Here is a 17,837-nt window from a genome sequence, read left to right on the forward strand (position 1 = left end):
CACACAGTGACCGCCTTGCAGGGAAGCAGCCTGGGGTGTGTGTGAAGACGGCTCGGATGATGTGGCCCCGGGGGATTTGTCTGTCTGCTGCGGCCTCTGCTCTCTCTCTCCGATTGTTTTAAGTCTTCAGGAGAGTGGGAGGCCTGCCAGAAAGTACTCAGAGGGTGAAAGCTGTGGGAACCCAAGGGCCCCCGTGGGCAAAGTCAGTGGGAGTGCTGCTGTTTGTGCTATTTCAATTCGATTATGAATTTAGTGAATTATTGTAATGAAATATTTTATATTTATGTAAAAGATTTTACATTACTGTTAATCTTCCTTTTATTTTTTTTTTCTTTCTTTTTTTGGCATAAGAACCCTGACATGAGCTCTGCCTGCTTCATCAGCTTTAAGCACAGGTCACCTGTGACCTCAGGGGCAGCGCTGTCCTGGGGGCTCGAGAGCCCGTCCGTCCTGCGTGACGCAAGGAGCTTGCAGTTCATTCCAAAGGGATCTAGAAACACTTGTGCTAACATGTGTTCTTCAGAATCTGGGTGACTCGGGTCGATCGGGCTGTGTCTTTCTTTATTTTGCCTCAGATAAATATTACACTTAATTGAACATTTTGATAAGCAATGCACAGCTAAGTGACATTATTAAATCATTATGGATTTAGTAAAAATGGCTAATTATGAGCCGATGGATAGAAAACTTGGAAACGAGCATCGCTTTGTGCACTGGCTCCCGGGTCTCGCCTGAGGTTATGTTGGCCTCCAGCTGTCCGATCCTTTACTGCCGAGGGCTCGGGCTCCGGGACCCCGCGCGCTGCCTCTCTCCTTTCCCTTCCTCCCGCTGGTACCGTCAAGGCCCAGGGCGGGGGCCCTCATCAGCTGCTGGAAGGCAGCCAATCTCCAAACTTCAAGAAAAGATAAACACGGTTCCCTGGAGCTCATCCCAGGAGTCCCAGGCCGCTCTGGGAGAGCTGAAGAAGCTCTGTCAAGCATTCACAATTGTTGTGTTTCTAAAGCTGCACACAGTAATGAGCTTTTAAAACATGCCGAGCAGATGAAAAATTTAAAGATCAAGTTTATCCTACTTTTTACTTGGTTGGTGAAAATAGATTTTGGAGACAGAGTGCAGGGGAGAAGCGTCCGTGGTAGTAGGAACTCCCACACTTGGCTGGTGGGAGTTCAGACCTTTGCAGACAGCAGCTAGGAAAAGAGGAGCTAAGTTTCTCAGCACAGGTGAGAAAGGTCATCACCAACCAGGACCGTGCTGTTTGCCGAGCCCCTTGCTAATGACTTTGCAATCCATCAGTGGGTCAAATCATATATTGTACATTTTACACTGACATGGTGTTACACGCCGATTGTATCCCAGCGAGCTGGGAAACAAACAAACAAACAAAAATTCCAGTTAACGTAGCAATTGCACAGGAAGTAGCATGTGTAGCCATAGCTCTCCAGTCCCAGGAAGGAAGTGAGGCTAGAGCTCCAGCAGTTTCCAAAAGTAACATGTCAGAGGTCAGATAAAAGCCCCCTGTCAGGGAAGAAATTTAATTATTGTTCATCTGTGTAGTGGAATACAAAGTAGCTAGGGGAAAAAGAAGGCACTCTAAGGTATACTAGTATCTAATGATGTACTAGACTTATTTAAAGTAAAAAAAAAAAAAAAAAATAATTAGGGCACTTGGGTGACTCAGCAGTTAAGCCTCTGACTCTTGGTTTTGGCTCAGGTCATGATCTCATGGTCATGAGATCAAGCCCAAGCCGGTTTCTGGGTTGGGTGTGGAGCCTGCTTGGGATTCTCTCTCCCTCTGCCCTTCTCCACCTCTAAAAAATATAAAAAATAAATAAAGTATATAAGTATCATGGAGAGCTGAATTTCTTTTTTTAAATTTTTTAAATTTATTTTCAGCATAAGAGTATTCATTATTTTTGCACCACACCCAGTGCTCCATGCAATCCGTGCCCTCCCTAATACCCACCACCTGGTTCCCCGACCTCCCACCCCCCACCCCTTCAAAACCCTCAGATTGTTTTTCAGAGAGCTGAATTTCTGATGTGCTTTGATGTCTATGAGTGCTAGGCTACAGGCACATACATCCCTGAGCACGCGTGTTTTATCTGCAGACCTTTACGAGACGGTAGAGGGCTACTGAGGACCTCTGACAGAATCGGGGGAGGATATGTAGGAGATTCACACATCACTCTGTAGCATTTGATGACTTAAAACTGGGTGCGTTACCCATTTACACAGCTGAAAGCATATTTTTTAATTAAAAATAAATATATAAATGCAGATCTGTTGTAAGATTGCTGTTTTAGCTTCAGACCTGGTTTGACGACCAGTGCAGGAGGACCAATAATCCTGATCGTAAATCCACATACTCCGTCTTGTCTTTGCTCTCTGAAACTAGCAGGGTAGTGTTAAATTTTGAAACAGTAAATTTTAGACACTAAATGGTTCTTTTTTTTAAAAAGATTTTATTTTCTTATTTGATCAGGAGAGAAATAGAGAAAGAGCCCGGACAAGCGGAGGGGCAGAGAGAGGGGGGAAACAGACTCCCCATCACCACGCACTCGAGCAGTAAATGGTTCCTCATGGAAAGTCATTCACCCCTTAGATGAGGGGGCCTGGATTCCTTTAAGGATCTCGGTATTCCCTATATTATCATGCCTCAGTCTTCCCTCATTCCTAGAATTTCATGGTCATTGGAAAAGTATAGCTAAACTAATAGAATTTTTCTGCCTGACAGGCTACACACCAGAAAGCTAAAGATAGTAATAAAAAAGAAAAGAAAGCTAGTCAACCACAGTTATCAGAAACAAAAGTTGGTCCAGTTGAAAATGTAAGGAAATAACACATACACAAGCTTTGTACTCTATTGGTTTTTGATGCATTTTATCTGAGGAACGTTCCCAGCTAGCCGTAAGTCAGCTTGGCCAGTTCTGTACAGCAGATAGCTTTAGTATTTCTGAAGGTTATAAAGTTAACTTATTTTACAAGCATTTATGGAATCCATACAAAATGTCAAGACTTACATTAGGTTCAGAGAGCTTAATAAAGCAGAGCCCAGGTTCCCTCAGAAATTATAGTCCAAGCAGAGAGGCAGGTGCACAGACAAATGCTGACAGTGGAGTGCCATAATTGCACCTTTCCACACTGGAACAGAGTCATGTGTTACAGGATCAGCAGAAAAAGATGCCTGAACAATTTGGAAGAAGAATAGGTGAAGAGATTCTCAAGGAAAGCTCTTCTAGGAGTTGTGACTGCAACCTTATAACCCTGAGACTATGGTGACTTATTATAACCCTAATGTCTCCGTGTCTCCTTAGTAGGTGAAGAAAACTGAAGTCACATTATCAGTATTCTATTGGCTCAATGGCTCTCCTTTTCCAAATTTCCAGCTCATTAGTCCTGATCATCCCTAGAGCTTGCCTTCCATATGTTTCCAAGGTCTTCCATTTCACATGTTTTGTGATATTTCTTGACTCCTCTGGAAACTGCTATTATTCATTAATGGCCCATCTAAGTAAGGGATCAATTTTCCTGCTATGCTTACCCTTGCCCTCATGACTGCAGACTGGCTGCCATTGCTCCAGTCATCACAACCAGGTTAAAGGCAGAAATTCTCAATGTGTGAAGTAGGGAAAACCTGATAGCAGTCACATTCTTTAATATCAAGAAAGCAAAAAGAAAAAAAATATCACAATAATCTTCCCACTTCCCCACTTCTTTCAACAAACTTCCATTTTCAGCTCACAAGACCCACAGACACAAAGGAAGCTGGAAAAACAAAATGCAATTTTTCAGCTTCCTTATGATTCGTCATCTGGGGAGAGTCAAAAATTTCCCAATTATCTTGTGTGTTTTGGTGGTAATTAAAAATATAGGAGATGAATTGCTTCAAAACACTTTCCCTTTGAGAATGAATAAATGATCACCACATGTTTGCCTCTCGCAGTAGAAACCGGACCCCATGACTCTCAGTAGGATGGACGACTTCTTCTGCACTCAGCCATTCTGCATCATAGCCAGGATCTCTTAATTATTGTACTCCCTGTCCCTCCCTGTTTTGTTATTTTGAGGCCTTAATACAAAAAGGCACTTAGGAAAAAACAGGTTGATGCATACATGTACTTACTAACTGAGTTAAATTTATTTATGGGTAAAGTAGTGGTAATTCAGTTCTATCTTACCACAAGACAGAAATACACACAAATAAGCTTTTATTGGGGAAAATGATTTACACTGAAGTCACCTTTTCCCTTTCCTATTGTTCTGGGGAAATTGTGTGTGTGTGTGTGTGTGCCCCTGTGTGCGCCTCAAAGACCCAAGCAGATGTTTTGGGGGAAGGAAGAATGGAGGGGCATCATATAGTGTATGCCTCCGTGAATATTTAACTGTTTTGGCACATGGCTTTTATTACTCAGAGAGCAATTGAACGGCTTGTGGAAAAATCAAACATATGTCGTTGTCGCTGTCACAACGTCCGTTTCAGAAACAGGCCTTGTAACCACTGACATATTGGTTTCGAGTTACAGGAAGGAAAACGGATCTGCTTTCTCTCACTACTGTATTTGAGTCACAGAGTGTAGTGACAAATCTGAAATCAAATAAAAATAAGACCTGAACCTCAGCACTTTGCCTCAAGTTTATATACATGCCTGTTGAAAAATTCTCAGAAAAATAATGAGAACATATTTATGTTCTTAGACATTAGTCACATCCCAGCAATACTTTGCCGGTGATGGCTCGAAGATTATCATGTATTATGTATTCATGAAATGCATTGGCATTCAATAGTCATTGTAGGAATGAAGAGAAGGAGCTGACTGTCTTAACTGGAACATGACAGAAATAAGAGGGCAGGGAAATAGTCACGAGTCCGTGTGTGGGGTGTGGCTGCACGCCGGTCCCACTGGAGTAAGCGGTCGGCCCGCCTCGCAGAGCTGGTGAGGCCGCCATCGGCTGACGCCGTCTCTACGTGGATGTAACCTGGATGTAATTTGGCAGAACGTATCAATAATCATAATTGTGTTGCTATGATTTGACCTGTAAACATTATGGATGGGAACAAATCCTAAAAAAATAAATAAATCTGTTAGGAAACGGAACCCAAGCCTAGAGAACAGATATACTAGAGATCAGTACACAGAGGAGTGTGGCTATCTGGCTAAGTAGCAAAATTAAACAGAGTGCCATCTCTTAGCCTGTAGACTATTGGGCACCGACTTGGTCTGCCAACAGCTTAGTTCTACAGACTGAGAGCAGGTGCCCTTGCGAGCAATCAGCCTCGAGCTTGGTACCTGTTGGAGTAAAATGGTTCACAAGTACCGTTCCCAAAACATGAGCTGCTCCCATAACCCAGGTCGCTTCCTCCTTGGGAGGGGAAAAGAAGATCCCCGTTGTTAGATGATACCAGCACCACGGGGATGACACAGCTCCCCAGGACGTCACTGCAGGGACACAGCAGGAAGCCCCTCGCTAGTGGACCCCACTTGTGTCTGGACTCTGCTTCCAAAGGCAAAAGACACTCTGCCACACCCCCAGAGTGACTGCGTGTTCACGGATCCAATTGTAGATAACTCGGTAGGTATTGGCCCAAAGCAACAAAGAGGGGAAAGCTGATTGGCCAGTAAGTTTATAATCTGCTTAACTGAACTCTTCATTTTAGAAATGCTGATTAAAAGCATTAATGTTAGGGATCTGGCTGGCTCCCCCCGCAGAGCCCGCGACTCTTGATCTCAAAGTTGTGGAGTCCAAGCCCCACGCTGGGCATGGAGACTATTTAATTTAAAAAGATAAATAAATCAAACAAATACCATTTGAAACAAAGCTTTCATGTCAGTGCTGCCTGTTGCGGGGCCAGAGCGTGAGGACAGGGTGACAGTGTTGCTCGGCGTCCGGGTGAAAGGCGCCCTCTCTGCTCCCGGGGACCGAGCGGAGCTCCAGCCCCCGTCCAGCAGGCCTGGTTTCGGACATCGCAATGCCAGCTGTCAAGGAGCACATCCAGCCTCCCGAGCCGCACGCATCTCAGAAACACAGTGCGCACACAGCTGGCTGCAGCCTGGCCTAGGGGGGCCCTGGGGGGGTGAGTGCCAGGGGAGGAGCGACGGGGGGAAACCTGCGGGGGGTCGTGGGTGTTCATGGTAGGAGTGAACCCACTGGCATCCCTGCTGCGACGTTCCCCGGCCCCCCAAGCCAGATCTGGGTGGGGGAGGCCCTGTGCCGGGACCTGGGGCCACGAGCAGGCATCATCCCGAGCAGCCAAAGGCACCTGGGAGGAAAGAAGGGCCCGGACGCTTTGTCCTGCCGGTGCAGCCTCGCGGCCTGACGGCAAGGATGTGTACGTCTGGGGTCAAATCCTTAAGAAATAAGTGCCCAACAGTGACATTTTAGACAAGCGTCACGTGGATGCGGCAGCACAGGGATGGGAGCTTCCACGGGAGCCACGCAAGGCCCCTGTACCTGACACCAACCTGGTGCCCCCACGGGGTGACCAACACTCGTGACCATGAAGTCGGACATCCTCAAGCCCTGGGAGGAAATCCCTCCCCGACTGTGATGCAGCCACCGCGATGGAAACACGACCACTCAGCACGTTTCTGCTGAAAATGCCGGGATGATCTTCCTATTGGAAAAACAGCCGGGTCTGCCTGCCCTCGAGCACAAGGCAAGGGGTCAGCATTTACGTGCGGTCGGTGAGAAAGAGCTGGCTGTGATCCGGGGCACCTGCCGGAAACAAGAGTCATGACCAAACAGCAAACCAGCAAACCAGCAAACAACGAACAAGAACAGAAACGAAACAAAACAGACAAGAACAGGAACTAGAACAACAACAACAATAGCAAAAAGCAAAAAACAAACAAACAAAAAAACAAGAATCAAACCAAACCAAGCCAAAACAAAACAAAAAAATAAGAGAGAAAAGAAAAGAAAAAAAAAAAAGCAAGAGAAAGGACAGAGACAGCTTCGTACATTGGGCAAAGGAGATGTTCAAAGGAACGCCCCCACCCTGCGCTCTGTCTGAGGGCATTTACTTAGCACGCATGAGCAGCAAGAGGGTGTCCTGAGCGGCCTGCAAGGCCCGGCGCATCGTTTCCTTGGCAATGCAGCTTGTGGCCCCGGAAATAAGATCGCAGAACAAAAATAGAGCAGCGATCAGAATACCCACGGACTCCGTCGTCTGCAGAAAAGTCTATGAAATAACCTGAAAAGTCACATGATGTCGTGTGAGCAGAGAAGCTAAAATTCACGGTCGGTGTATTTGAGCTAAATAGCTCCGTCACATAGAAATTATTTTTTTTCCCATTGAAAGAAGGATACTGAGAGGGAAAAATGTGTGTCAAGCTACAAGCGTGTGAAAGCGCAGTCACCATGGGTGGGCGAGTTCCTGCTGTCTTTCCCAGCATGAATTCTAGCCCGACCTCCCAGGAATGATGAGTTGAGTTTAGCAAAGCAAGAGGGAAAACGCACAATGCCTCCCCAAACCCCTTCTGCCCTTCCCTCACAAAATATGTCTTCCATATCTGTTCTTTATTCACCAATTTGTTAGAAAACCTTTCCCCAGAACCAAGCAGGCAGCTTCTCGCTGCTTCTAACACAAGGAACGGTCAGAGGCGTGGACATCTGACCCACATGGAGCTTTGTGGTGGGTTTCTGGGAGGAAGCCAGACCCCAACACCCAATGCGAAGCTGGGCATAGAGTAGCCCATGACCGTGGTGGTCGTTCTCATTGTTAGAAAAGGTCCCATTACCAAGAGGGAAACTGTGACAATCCAAGGGGCCTTGAACGTTTTGCAGTTTGTTAGAAAGTAAAAAATCAAGAATGCAAACAGAGACACAGGCTACAAGGAGCCCCATGATGGAAAGCCAGCATCCTCCAGGGGCTCGGAGGGCAGTGCGGCAATACAGTGTGAGTCGTTCCTGCGCTGCTTCACGGCTCCTGCACAGCGTGGAAGTCCTTGCCCTCCTGCACCCAGTGGCTTTCCCTTGTCATGTCCGACAGTTTCTCAGTCCCTCTGCAGTGAACGCAGGGTCTCGGCGTTCCTCCGGAAATATGTGTGCTTCATACCAGGGCAGCCCCCCACAACCTGAAGTTTCTTTCTTTCTTCTAAGTAAAGATGGAAGAATCTAGGTTTCTTCATGAAGTGAGCTGCCTGTGGAACAGACCCAGGACCTGCGCTAGAACATAAATGAAGGAAGGCAGGAGTGAGTGATTACTGAAAGGAAGATTGATAAGAAAGATCATCACGGGAATGAAAACCGAGAAGTTTGGGGGTGACGCTCTAGAAGCTGTTTGGCAGAGCCGTGACCCTCTGATCCATCAACCTGACACTGTCTCGGGGACACATAACGTGCCTGGCTTGGGGTTCAGGATTTACTCCACGGAAGCCCATGTGGGCCTGGCTGCCTCATGTGGGGGCCCAGCACAGGAAGCCATGCAGGTCCCTCGTCCAACAGCCCGCTGTGGACGAGTGCTGCATGGGTCCCCCAGGAAACACACGCTGTGACAGACATGAAACACAGCGGGCTAGCCCATAAAGGGCTCAGAGGCCAGAGTGGGCCGGGCCTCGGCAAGCCAGGTGTAGAGATGGGACACGTGAAAGGCAAGAGGCAGAGGGCCCCTTGAGCAGGAGAGAGCCCCAGACCTGTGCAGGCGTGACCGAGCCTGGCCAACCCAACAGGGACAACAGAGCCATGAGTGCCCATCGGCACAGGGGCCCTGGCCACCCTGTGTGCTCACAAGGCTCGCTTGGGGGAGGGGCCACCATGATGGCCACAGGTTAAACCTTTCCTTTTCCCCTTTAATCGAACAAACATTTCAATATTATTTTTTTCTCTTAATTTGGGATTAAATATTTTAATGTTGATTGTCAAATTATGATATAAATACCACACAAAAGATGGGCGCCTGATGTCACTGATGCCTCTGCCTTCGGCTCAGGTCATGATCTTGGGGTCCTGCATTGAGCCCCGCATCGGGGTCCCTGCTCCGCGGGGAGCCTGCTTCTCCCTCTCCCTCTGCGGCTCCTCCTGCTTGCGCTCTCTCTGTCAAATAAATAAATAAAATAAAATATTTTAAAAGTATCACACAAAAGAGAAAAATATATATATATAGTTAATTTATATATGTGTGTGTGTGTGTACATACATGTCTGCATACATGTTTTTACGTCTGTGTTTATAAAGGATGAGTGCTTTGATTTTTTTCACTTGTGATTTTAGTTTTATTTTTTAAAGAGATTTTGTTTACTTATTTGAGAGAGCGAGAGCAATGGAGAGAGACAGAGAGACAGAGACAGACACGTGGGGGAGGGGCCGAGGGAGAGGCAGGGTCCCCGCTGAGCCGGAGCGGATGCGGGACTCGATCCCGGGACTCTGAGATCATGACCGGAGCAGAAGGTAAACGCTTCACTGACTGAGCCACCCAGGCGCCCTCACTTGCGATTTTAATCTGTCACATTAAGTTATTCCAGTCCCATAGCTTTCCCATTTTCTCTCAGTTTCTCTAATTTTGAAACATGTGTTTTATTTGGAAGAATGACGGCCCCATCACTGTTTGACCCTCATCCTGGGACCCGTGCCCGTGCCTGCTCGCTTACGTGGCAAATGGAATTAAGGATTTGGGTGGAATTGAGGTTGGCGATCAGCGGACCTCAAAAAAGGGAGACTGTGCTGAGTGATCCGGGGGCCCACAAAGAGGCAGTGCGGGAAGGAGTGTGGCCCAACCTTGCTGGCTTTGAAGGAAACTGCAACAGGCAGGAAGCAAATACTTCCCGGAGCTCCAGGGGAAGGTGGCCCTGTCCCCACAGACCGCAGCCCAGGGAGCCCCTCTCCGCACCGCTGACCCCCAGAGGGCAGGACTGGAAACTCCTCACAGGGATTCGCTACCGCTGCCCCAGGACACGAACACCCGCTGCTGTAAGGGTTCGTGCATTTGTCAGTAAGATATTTCCACCCTCCGTGGCTGTTTCTCTTCGGCATTTTAAGAAACTGTTTCTTCTCTGTTAGGAGGTTAGATAGATTTAGTTCTGTTTCTCTTCTTAACTCTCTTTTGGCAATTTTCATACTGCTTTTCAAATTAATTCATGTAACATGACTACTGTTCCTAATTTTCCATCTCCTTATTTTGCTGGTTTCCTTAATTTGGTTGATTGTGCTTTTCTCTCTTTTTTGTGATCAAACTCCCCACAGGTTTCTTTTTTAATTTAATCACAGAAAAACTGTTTCTGATGTCTTCGATCATTTCTTTGTATACCGTAATTCACTTTAAAATTTTTTTTTTTAATTTATTTTCAGCGTAACAGTATTCATTGTTTTTGCACCACACCCAGTGCTCCATGCAATCCCTGCCCTCTGTAATACCCACCACCTGGTACCCCGACCTCCCACCCCCTGCCCCTTCAAAGCCCTCAGATTGTTTTTCAGAGTCCATAATTCACTTTTATTTATTGTTTTCTGTCATTTTATTTTTGTTCTTTGTTATTTTAATTTCTTGATTTTTGGGGGTTTATACTAAAATTAAGTAACTTTAGATTTTTGTGGGGTCAAACACACTTGTTTAAACATAATGGCAAAATATAAAATAAAATAAAATGACAACCACATTTGGATTAAAAAGAGACCATATCATTTTCCACCTAGCAGAGAGCAGAAGCAGAAACAATCACAAGTTCAATCAGATTAAAAATATTGAATATATGTTTTAGAAATTTATGAAAAATAAAAGCACACAAACCAGATGGCATACAAGGAATTTCTTGCAATACTGAGGGGTTCCAGACTGGATTCAAAATTTCCTCCATGAGCTGTTAGAAGGAGACCAATCCAGAATGCCCACGGGAGGAATGGTAAGATTCCGGTGAGACATAAAACAGGTACGTGTCGGCCGTGGAAAGCAGGAAAAGGAATGCGACAGAGCAGATGTTACGGAAAACTCTCTCCGGGAGATTCAAAGTCAGGGTGGGAGACGCAAGACAGAGCAGGACACGCGGGGATGCATGCGCGGCCCGGGGCGCGCGGGGGTCGATCGCAGGCGTCGATGCTTAGCAAGTGCGCACCGTGGATCACAAGCGGACTCCCGAGGAGGAAGGAAAGCACATCTTCAGAATGAGCCAGGACTACAGACGCCCTGCACTTGTGCTCCCCCCGTCCGGCCAATATTTAATCTACTTGTGGGGATTCAGTGACAAGCCACAGACTGACAAATAGTAAGAAAAAAGTGAGAAAATATGTGTTTTGACCAAACCCAAAGGTCCAAATAGAGACATTTCTAAAATCCCAGAAAATTCCATGATCTGGCGTGTACAAATACTGTCTACCCCATAGCTATTTTTTAATCCATTTCAGTCCTCTTCCCTTTCGGACACAAATAGGGTTTTGTCTGTGGACGGCTACTTCCCATTTTGCGATTGTGGGGGATTGCCCAGGGATTTCTGAGATGGAGCAAATTCAGCAGAAGGGCAGAAGAGCGAATAAGCAGTTTGTTTGCAGCGAGGAAGCCAGTCTTACAATAACAAAGAAAACATTGTCGGAGTTGGGAGGAGAAACTGATGAACCCAAAACGTGATGGAGGAGATTTCGGCATTATGGTCTCCAGGAGCAGACAGATCAAATGGAAGGATTTGAAAAACCCCATGAACAAGGCGTGGTAACTTTGCTTATAAACCCATCTGCTCCGTGCACCTTCCCCATTCAGAGTCCCTCGTAAAGAAGAGCCCACTAGTTCGCTACCCATTACTGCCCCTTCGGAAGACCCCCTCCGAATTCCTGGTTCTCTTTCAAGTAGAAGGGAGACCCTGGGGAGGATCATCATCAAAGAACAGATTTTGTGAATTCTGTGAATTCTGCCAAGACGCGTCTAGGATCCCTGTATGTCTATGACCTTCTGCTTTGTCTTCTGCTTTGAAAGTGGAGACACAATTAGAAGACAACGTGAAAAGGGCAGAGGAGCCCCGTTTTGCAACACCAGACACCGAGTACTTGAAGCAATCTGCTTTCCCTGGTGGGTAAACCCTCCTCCCGAGTTAGGAGAAGGAAAGCTGCGTGGTCCCTAGTGGTGACCGTATCTCCTAAGTGATGCCGACACAAACATGTTTATTAATCGTCCTTTGTGGTGGACACTTGCTGGCTTGGACATCCTGGATTAGAGCACATCAACCCTCATGGCTCCTTGTCCGTCCTCTGCTGGTCCATGTGCAGTGGGGACTCTGGATCCCAGCCCGAAGCCTAGTACCGTAGCATGGGACTCGGCTGTTCTTGGGCACAGCCACTGCCTCATAACACGGAGTGCATTATATTTAAACTTTGGTTAAAAAACAAAAAACAAAAAAACAAAAAACAAAAAAACCTGTCTTCCCTCTGCCTGGGCGTTGGAGCAATGGCCCCAGAGAGCCTGGCAGTTCCCTGGTGACCATGGTGGGTGAGAGACCGAGTGAGGGTGTTGTCACAGAGCGAGCCGCGCTGATGGTGGGCGGAGATGATGCTCTGGAGGGGCCCCTCCTCTCTAGGACCCAATGTGACTCCATGTCACATGTGCTGTGGGTTTCTATTGCTTGAAATAAAAGCATTCTTAATTGTTACAAACAGCAAATAACCTGAAATCTCCCTGCCTTACTCAATCATCATGTGGAGCTTTATTCGCGTCCGATGAATTTCGACGTATTTCGGGAGGCAGGACCAGTCAGTGTGAGTACAGAAAGCCGCTGTGCGCGGCGGCCGCGGTCAGTGCTGGGATGTTCCTAAGTGTCGTCTTCCTGGGATGTTCCTAAGTGTCGTCTTCCGTCTGCTCTCAGGGCTGAGCGCACCGGCCTTGGGAGAAAGAGTCAACCCTCCCGTTGCGGAGAACACAGGAGGGCAGGGCAGACCGCTTGTCTCTGAAGAAACGTCAGGGAACGTTCACTAGGACTTAAGCTTCAACTTGGCTGAAGGTGATGTTCACGGTGACGAGTCACTGCTCCCCCCGACGGAGGGCAGCCGAAGGAGGCGGCTGAGCCCGGCGAGCGGAGGACGTACCCTCTCCCTCCCGGGCCGTACGTCTCTGCCAAGGTGAGCAGTGGCCCCAGAAAAGCTGCTGGTTCTAGAAACGGGGGAATCCCTCCCGCTGCCTGATTTCTCATGATGAAATGAGGTGGCCCCAGACCTGTGAGATGGTCATGCCCCACGAAATACCAGAGTGATTCCGTTATCTGGGCTGCTTAGCAAATGCTCCATGTCCAGCGGCGCCGTGTGTCTCTTACCAGAGGAAGGTCCTTGTTAGGGGCGTGAAGTTAAACCCGCAGTGGGGCTGTTGCCTCCTCACCCGGTCACGGCGGCTGGCGCTGCTTTCTGTGTGGAACCACAGCGGCAGCCACCCCAGCAGGCACACCCCACGCAAACAGATGAGGAGGCACCCCCCTGCCCCCCATCAACCCATACGTGGGGAGTCCGGGTCATGGGCGAGGTCTGCCTGCCGCTGGAGTGGTCATGAGGTATCAGTGAGCTCACGGCACCGCCTCAACCAGACCCCAGAGACCACCCCCTCCTCCATCCCCCGCCCAAGAAACCCCCTTCTCAGCCTCTGTCTCCCATCACTGCTCCTCCTTGTCCCTATGTCCCCGGCCCGGCTCAGGGGGTCGGGCTGCCTCCCAGCTAGACGGCTCTGAGCTCAGTGTCTCTCTCTGCTCCAAGAGCTCCTCTTCTCCAGTGAGGCTGTAGAAACTTCTCTCTCATTCAAACCCAGGCTTGTCATCACTCACTTCCAAACCCTTCAGCATATGCACTGCCCAAGCGAGCACACTTCCCAACCCTTCAGTGGCTCTCGGTGCCCAGCAGCCCCCACTTGCCCTCCGTCCACCATAACATGGGGTTTTCCCGCTCAAACTCGGCCATCCCACCGCCTCTAGATTGGGAGCTCCGTGGGAAGTTCTTGGGGATCTTGTCTGCATTTTAGCTCAAAACCTAACAGGGCTTGGGTCAGAGCTAATATTCACTCATCTCTAGAAGAAAGTATTCCACATGATATACTGCCTAGAGTAACCCCAGACTGTTTTAATTTAAAAGAAGGTATTAATCCTGATACACACAAAGCCCTGTGAAGGCTTTCAGGCTGCAGGTAAACAAGATCAACTTAGTGTCAGCTGTCATGAAGTTACACCGTATCGGAGAAGAGAGATTGGACACCACACACGCCGTTATTGTGGGTTGATATTTTCTATTAACTGAAATCAAAGGATTCCTAATCGATATAAACAGCAAAGGAGTCAGAATTTCTTTGTATCATTTAATTGCGGTGTAGGACTTGATCATCAATGCTGCAAGCCAGGAGCTCTCCAAAATGCAGGTGTCAGCATCCCGGTAGGGCAGCCTTGTAGGACACAGGGGTCAGTATCTTCTTGTAGGATGGCCAAAGCCTCAGATAAATTCCCACCTCCCCACACTCTCCCTGGGGCTGCTGCGTCCATAGAGAAGGTGGAGAAGCCAGAGAGGCATGAGCACAGGGCCAGCGAGAAATGCCTCCCAAGCCAACACTCAGGCCCAGTGTCCCTGTCACGCCTCCCTGTCCTCCTCCCTCAGTGCTCATGGGGCCTCGGGGACACACTGCTTGGGCGGCTCCCATGGGTCGGTTTGTGCAGAACCATCGCCCCTCCTGGCCCCCGTGATGCTGCTCAGGGACTGGGGAGTGAACTGCGTGCCCACTTCCAGGCGCTTTGCAGGATCCCTGACCCCTCAGCCCCCAGGAAGCCATGGTTCCTCCTCCTGATGTGGCTCCGAAGCTCCAGAGTACATCCCCCTCCATCCTGCCCACACCCCTGTAAATCCCCCCTAATCCCTCCCTATAATCCCCCTACATCCCACCCAACCCCCCCATATCTTGCCTACATCCCCCCTACACCCCCTTCACCCTACCTATACCCCCTACATCCCGCCTACATCATTCCCCTGCGCTCCCCTCCCCTGTGGGGTGGCCCTGCATCATCTCACAGCATCCCGAGAAGGCTGAATGCAGAACAGTAGAATGTCCTGGGATCCAGAGAGACCACAGTCACCTACTTTGGGACAGGAAGTGGTTCGAGCTCTTCTATGTGCTTGTCAGGCACTGCCGCTAGCCTCTCGCCGTCCCGCTTTCTCAACTGCGCTGTACCAGAGGGTGTGTGTAGAGGACAGAACAAACTCCATAGGGCCAGGTACCCTGTGGTCTCAGCCAACCCTCGGGAGGTGTGGTGACCCCCAGCAGAAAAGGAGGGATGACTGTCCTCCAGTAAGCCTTGGGGTCGCTGGCCTTGCTGGTTTGGGGACCAAGTGGTGGAGCAAGAAGCAGGCATGGTCAAGAACCCTGAGGCCTAACAACGTCTGACCCCAGCCTTCACCTTGAGTGCTGCATGCCCCACCCCACCCCCCGTGTGTGAGGGGAACCATGCTCCACTGAGACCTTCAAGTGTGAAGGCCCTGGGGAAGCTTCGGGATGCATGCCAGGAATCAGAAAGCCCAGGTGGGAAGTAAGACTCATGAATGGCTGGTGAGACAGGCAGGTCCAGACCCCAGAGCCCTGTGGGGCCAGCGTCCGTTCTTAAAAATCTAATCGCTAACTGGGAAACCCTTATCAATCTTGATCAGAAAAAAAAAGAGAGTTTGTAAAGAGAATTTAGAAAACAGTGTACAGGTCAACGAGAGCGTATGTTAGGAAATATAAGACAGTGAGTGGGAAAGAGCGTGTGGCCATGCTGTGCTTCTGACCAAAGGAGACCAGGGACCAGGAGACTGGCCTGAGCTGAGCGAGGGGCTCCTGATGGGCTGATTGCTTCTCGGTCATCGTCTCCCAGCTGGTGAGCCGGGAGAGCTCCTCCACCTCACCGGCTCAGGTGGGTCCCCCAACCATCCGGTGAGCCAGGCACGCCCCACAATGGGACCATGCCTCACCCCAGATTTGTTTTCTCTTTGGGTACTCTCACTGCCCCCACAGCCAGGAACTGGTTCCTAAAGCAGCTCTCTCTCCCTGTGCTCTTCAGAATCTCATATTTTCTCCTGAGTAAGTTACTCTCTTTATTGGTGATAATTCTTTATATTGAACTTTTTCTGGTCAAAAACTGTTGTGTGGTGTTGTCTCTGATTTGATCCTGATGAATACATCGCCATTGGATTTTTCTGTAGACCAAACCACACATTCTGTTGCCCTGTCCATGGCTCCAAAATTTATGGCAATATTAAGGGAATCTCCACATGCAAATTGAGTAAAAATCAATCAGATGTGGAACAATTGTTCTAGCCCGTTTCCTCATGGAAGAGCATTGAAGGCAGGATCTTGGGGATTTTGCCACACATCTGGGTCAAGGGAATGTGAGAAAGGATTTGAGATATTTTTGAAGTCTTCAGTGCCCTGGAAGCTTCAAGAGCTTCTGAGACCAGAACACGTATGTTGGTGTCCCTGCTTCTTTGGACACAACCAACGTTAGCATGTCATATACAAAAGTTCTCTGTCTTTCAATGGTGCCGAAGTGATCCAGAGTCTGCAGAAACCTTTCAAAGTTAGACTTGATCTTTTCTGGGGTAACAGTATGTGGCGGGTCCGTTCCTGTGATGCTGGGCCGTGGCAGCCACAGCCCCCAGTGGGCCGCACCACCACCTGGTTAACAACCAGCACAAGGACAGGTGTCCTACACACAAGCACACGTTCTGTTTGTCACCTTCAGGACAACATTCACTACATCACATGAGAGAGTCAACCCTTTATGGTAAGAAAGGCTTTGCGTTAGAGGATTTGGCCCAACTATAGTCTAATGTCAGTGTGCTGAGGGCATGTGAGGTGGGCTGCCTAAGCTAGGATGTCTGGTAGGTTAGACATATTAAGTGCATCTCAATGCGATATTTTCCACGCAGGCTGGGTTTATTGGGACGTAACCCCATTGAAGCTGGGGAAGATCTATAGCTGCTGATTCATGTCGTCTCTCCTTTTATACTATCATCATTACTTCTTGGAATGAAGCTTGGCTTTGAAAATATGAGTGAGTTTACTCTCCATGACAAATAGCCCGGGACCTTCAATCATGATGTCTCATGGGATCTTCCCTTCGCCTTTCTTTTCTGCAGAGGCAGCTGTGGAAGCAACGGAAGGTCGGCACTTGTCACGAAAGAACGAGAGGCCACTGGATTACTTTCCCCAGGACTATGAAATGACCCACTTGGGTTTCTAAACAACGCTCATCTGTTTCATGAAGGATTTATCAGCAGGAACGTTCGTAGGTTCACAGAGGTCCCTCAGATCAGTCAAGTGATTACAGCGTTGTAACGCGGCAGACAAAGAAAATCGATGGAGACCAAACCCGTAAGAGACAGAGGTAACGTGGCTTTTGCACTGGTTAATCCTGTGCATTGGAGAAACAGACAGGTGGCACGAAGCTCTCCAACGGAGGGTCTCGAGCTGGTGCATAAACGTGAGTGTGAGTCACAGAGAGAGAAGAGATAGGACCTGAGTTGATCTGTGGTGCTATGAAATCTCAGCTAAGGTTTGAAACAGAGAAACTCAACGTGAAACGACACCTTGGTGGCTCTCGTGTGGCTCTCGTGTGGAATGCACGTGTATGGGTGGTTGGAACAGGAGGTGGAGGAACCCACATGCACTTGGTGACCAGAGCCGCGGGAACAAGGACAACACTGATACGGCCGTTCTTCCTCAGGCGCCCCAGCTGTCCCCACAGCCCTCGCTGGGACCAGCCTCTGCTGGACGTGATCTGTGTACTCATGCCACTGTCCTGACTCTTCAGCCCTCGGTCAGGTCTTCCTTTCCCCAAGATCCATCACAAATCCCCTCTGGATTTAGCTCTTCCCGAGCAGCGAGAGTGGGATTTCCATGGCGCTCACTGCCTTTTGCGTTACTC

This window comes from Mustela putorius, unplaced genomic scaffold (assembly GCF_011764305.1).
Source record: "Mustela putorius furo isolate JIRA1106 unplaced genomic scaffold, ASM1176430v1.1 tig00000905_pilon_pilon_pilon, whole genome shotgun sequence".
NCBI classification, from domain to species: domain Eukaryota; kingdom Metazoa; phylum Chordata; class Mammalia; order Carnivora; family Mustelidae; genus Mustela; species Mustela putorius.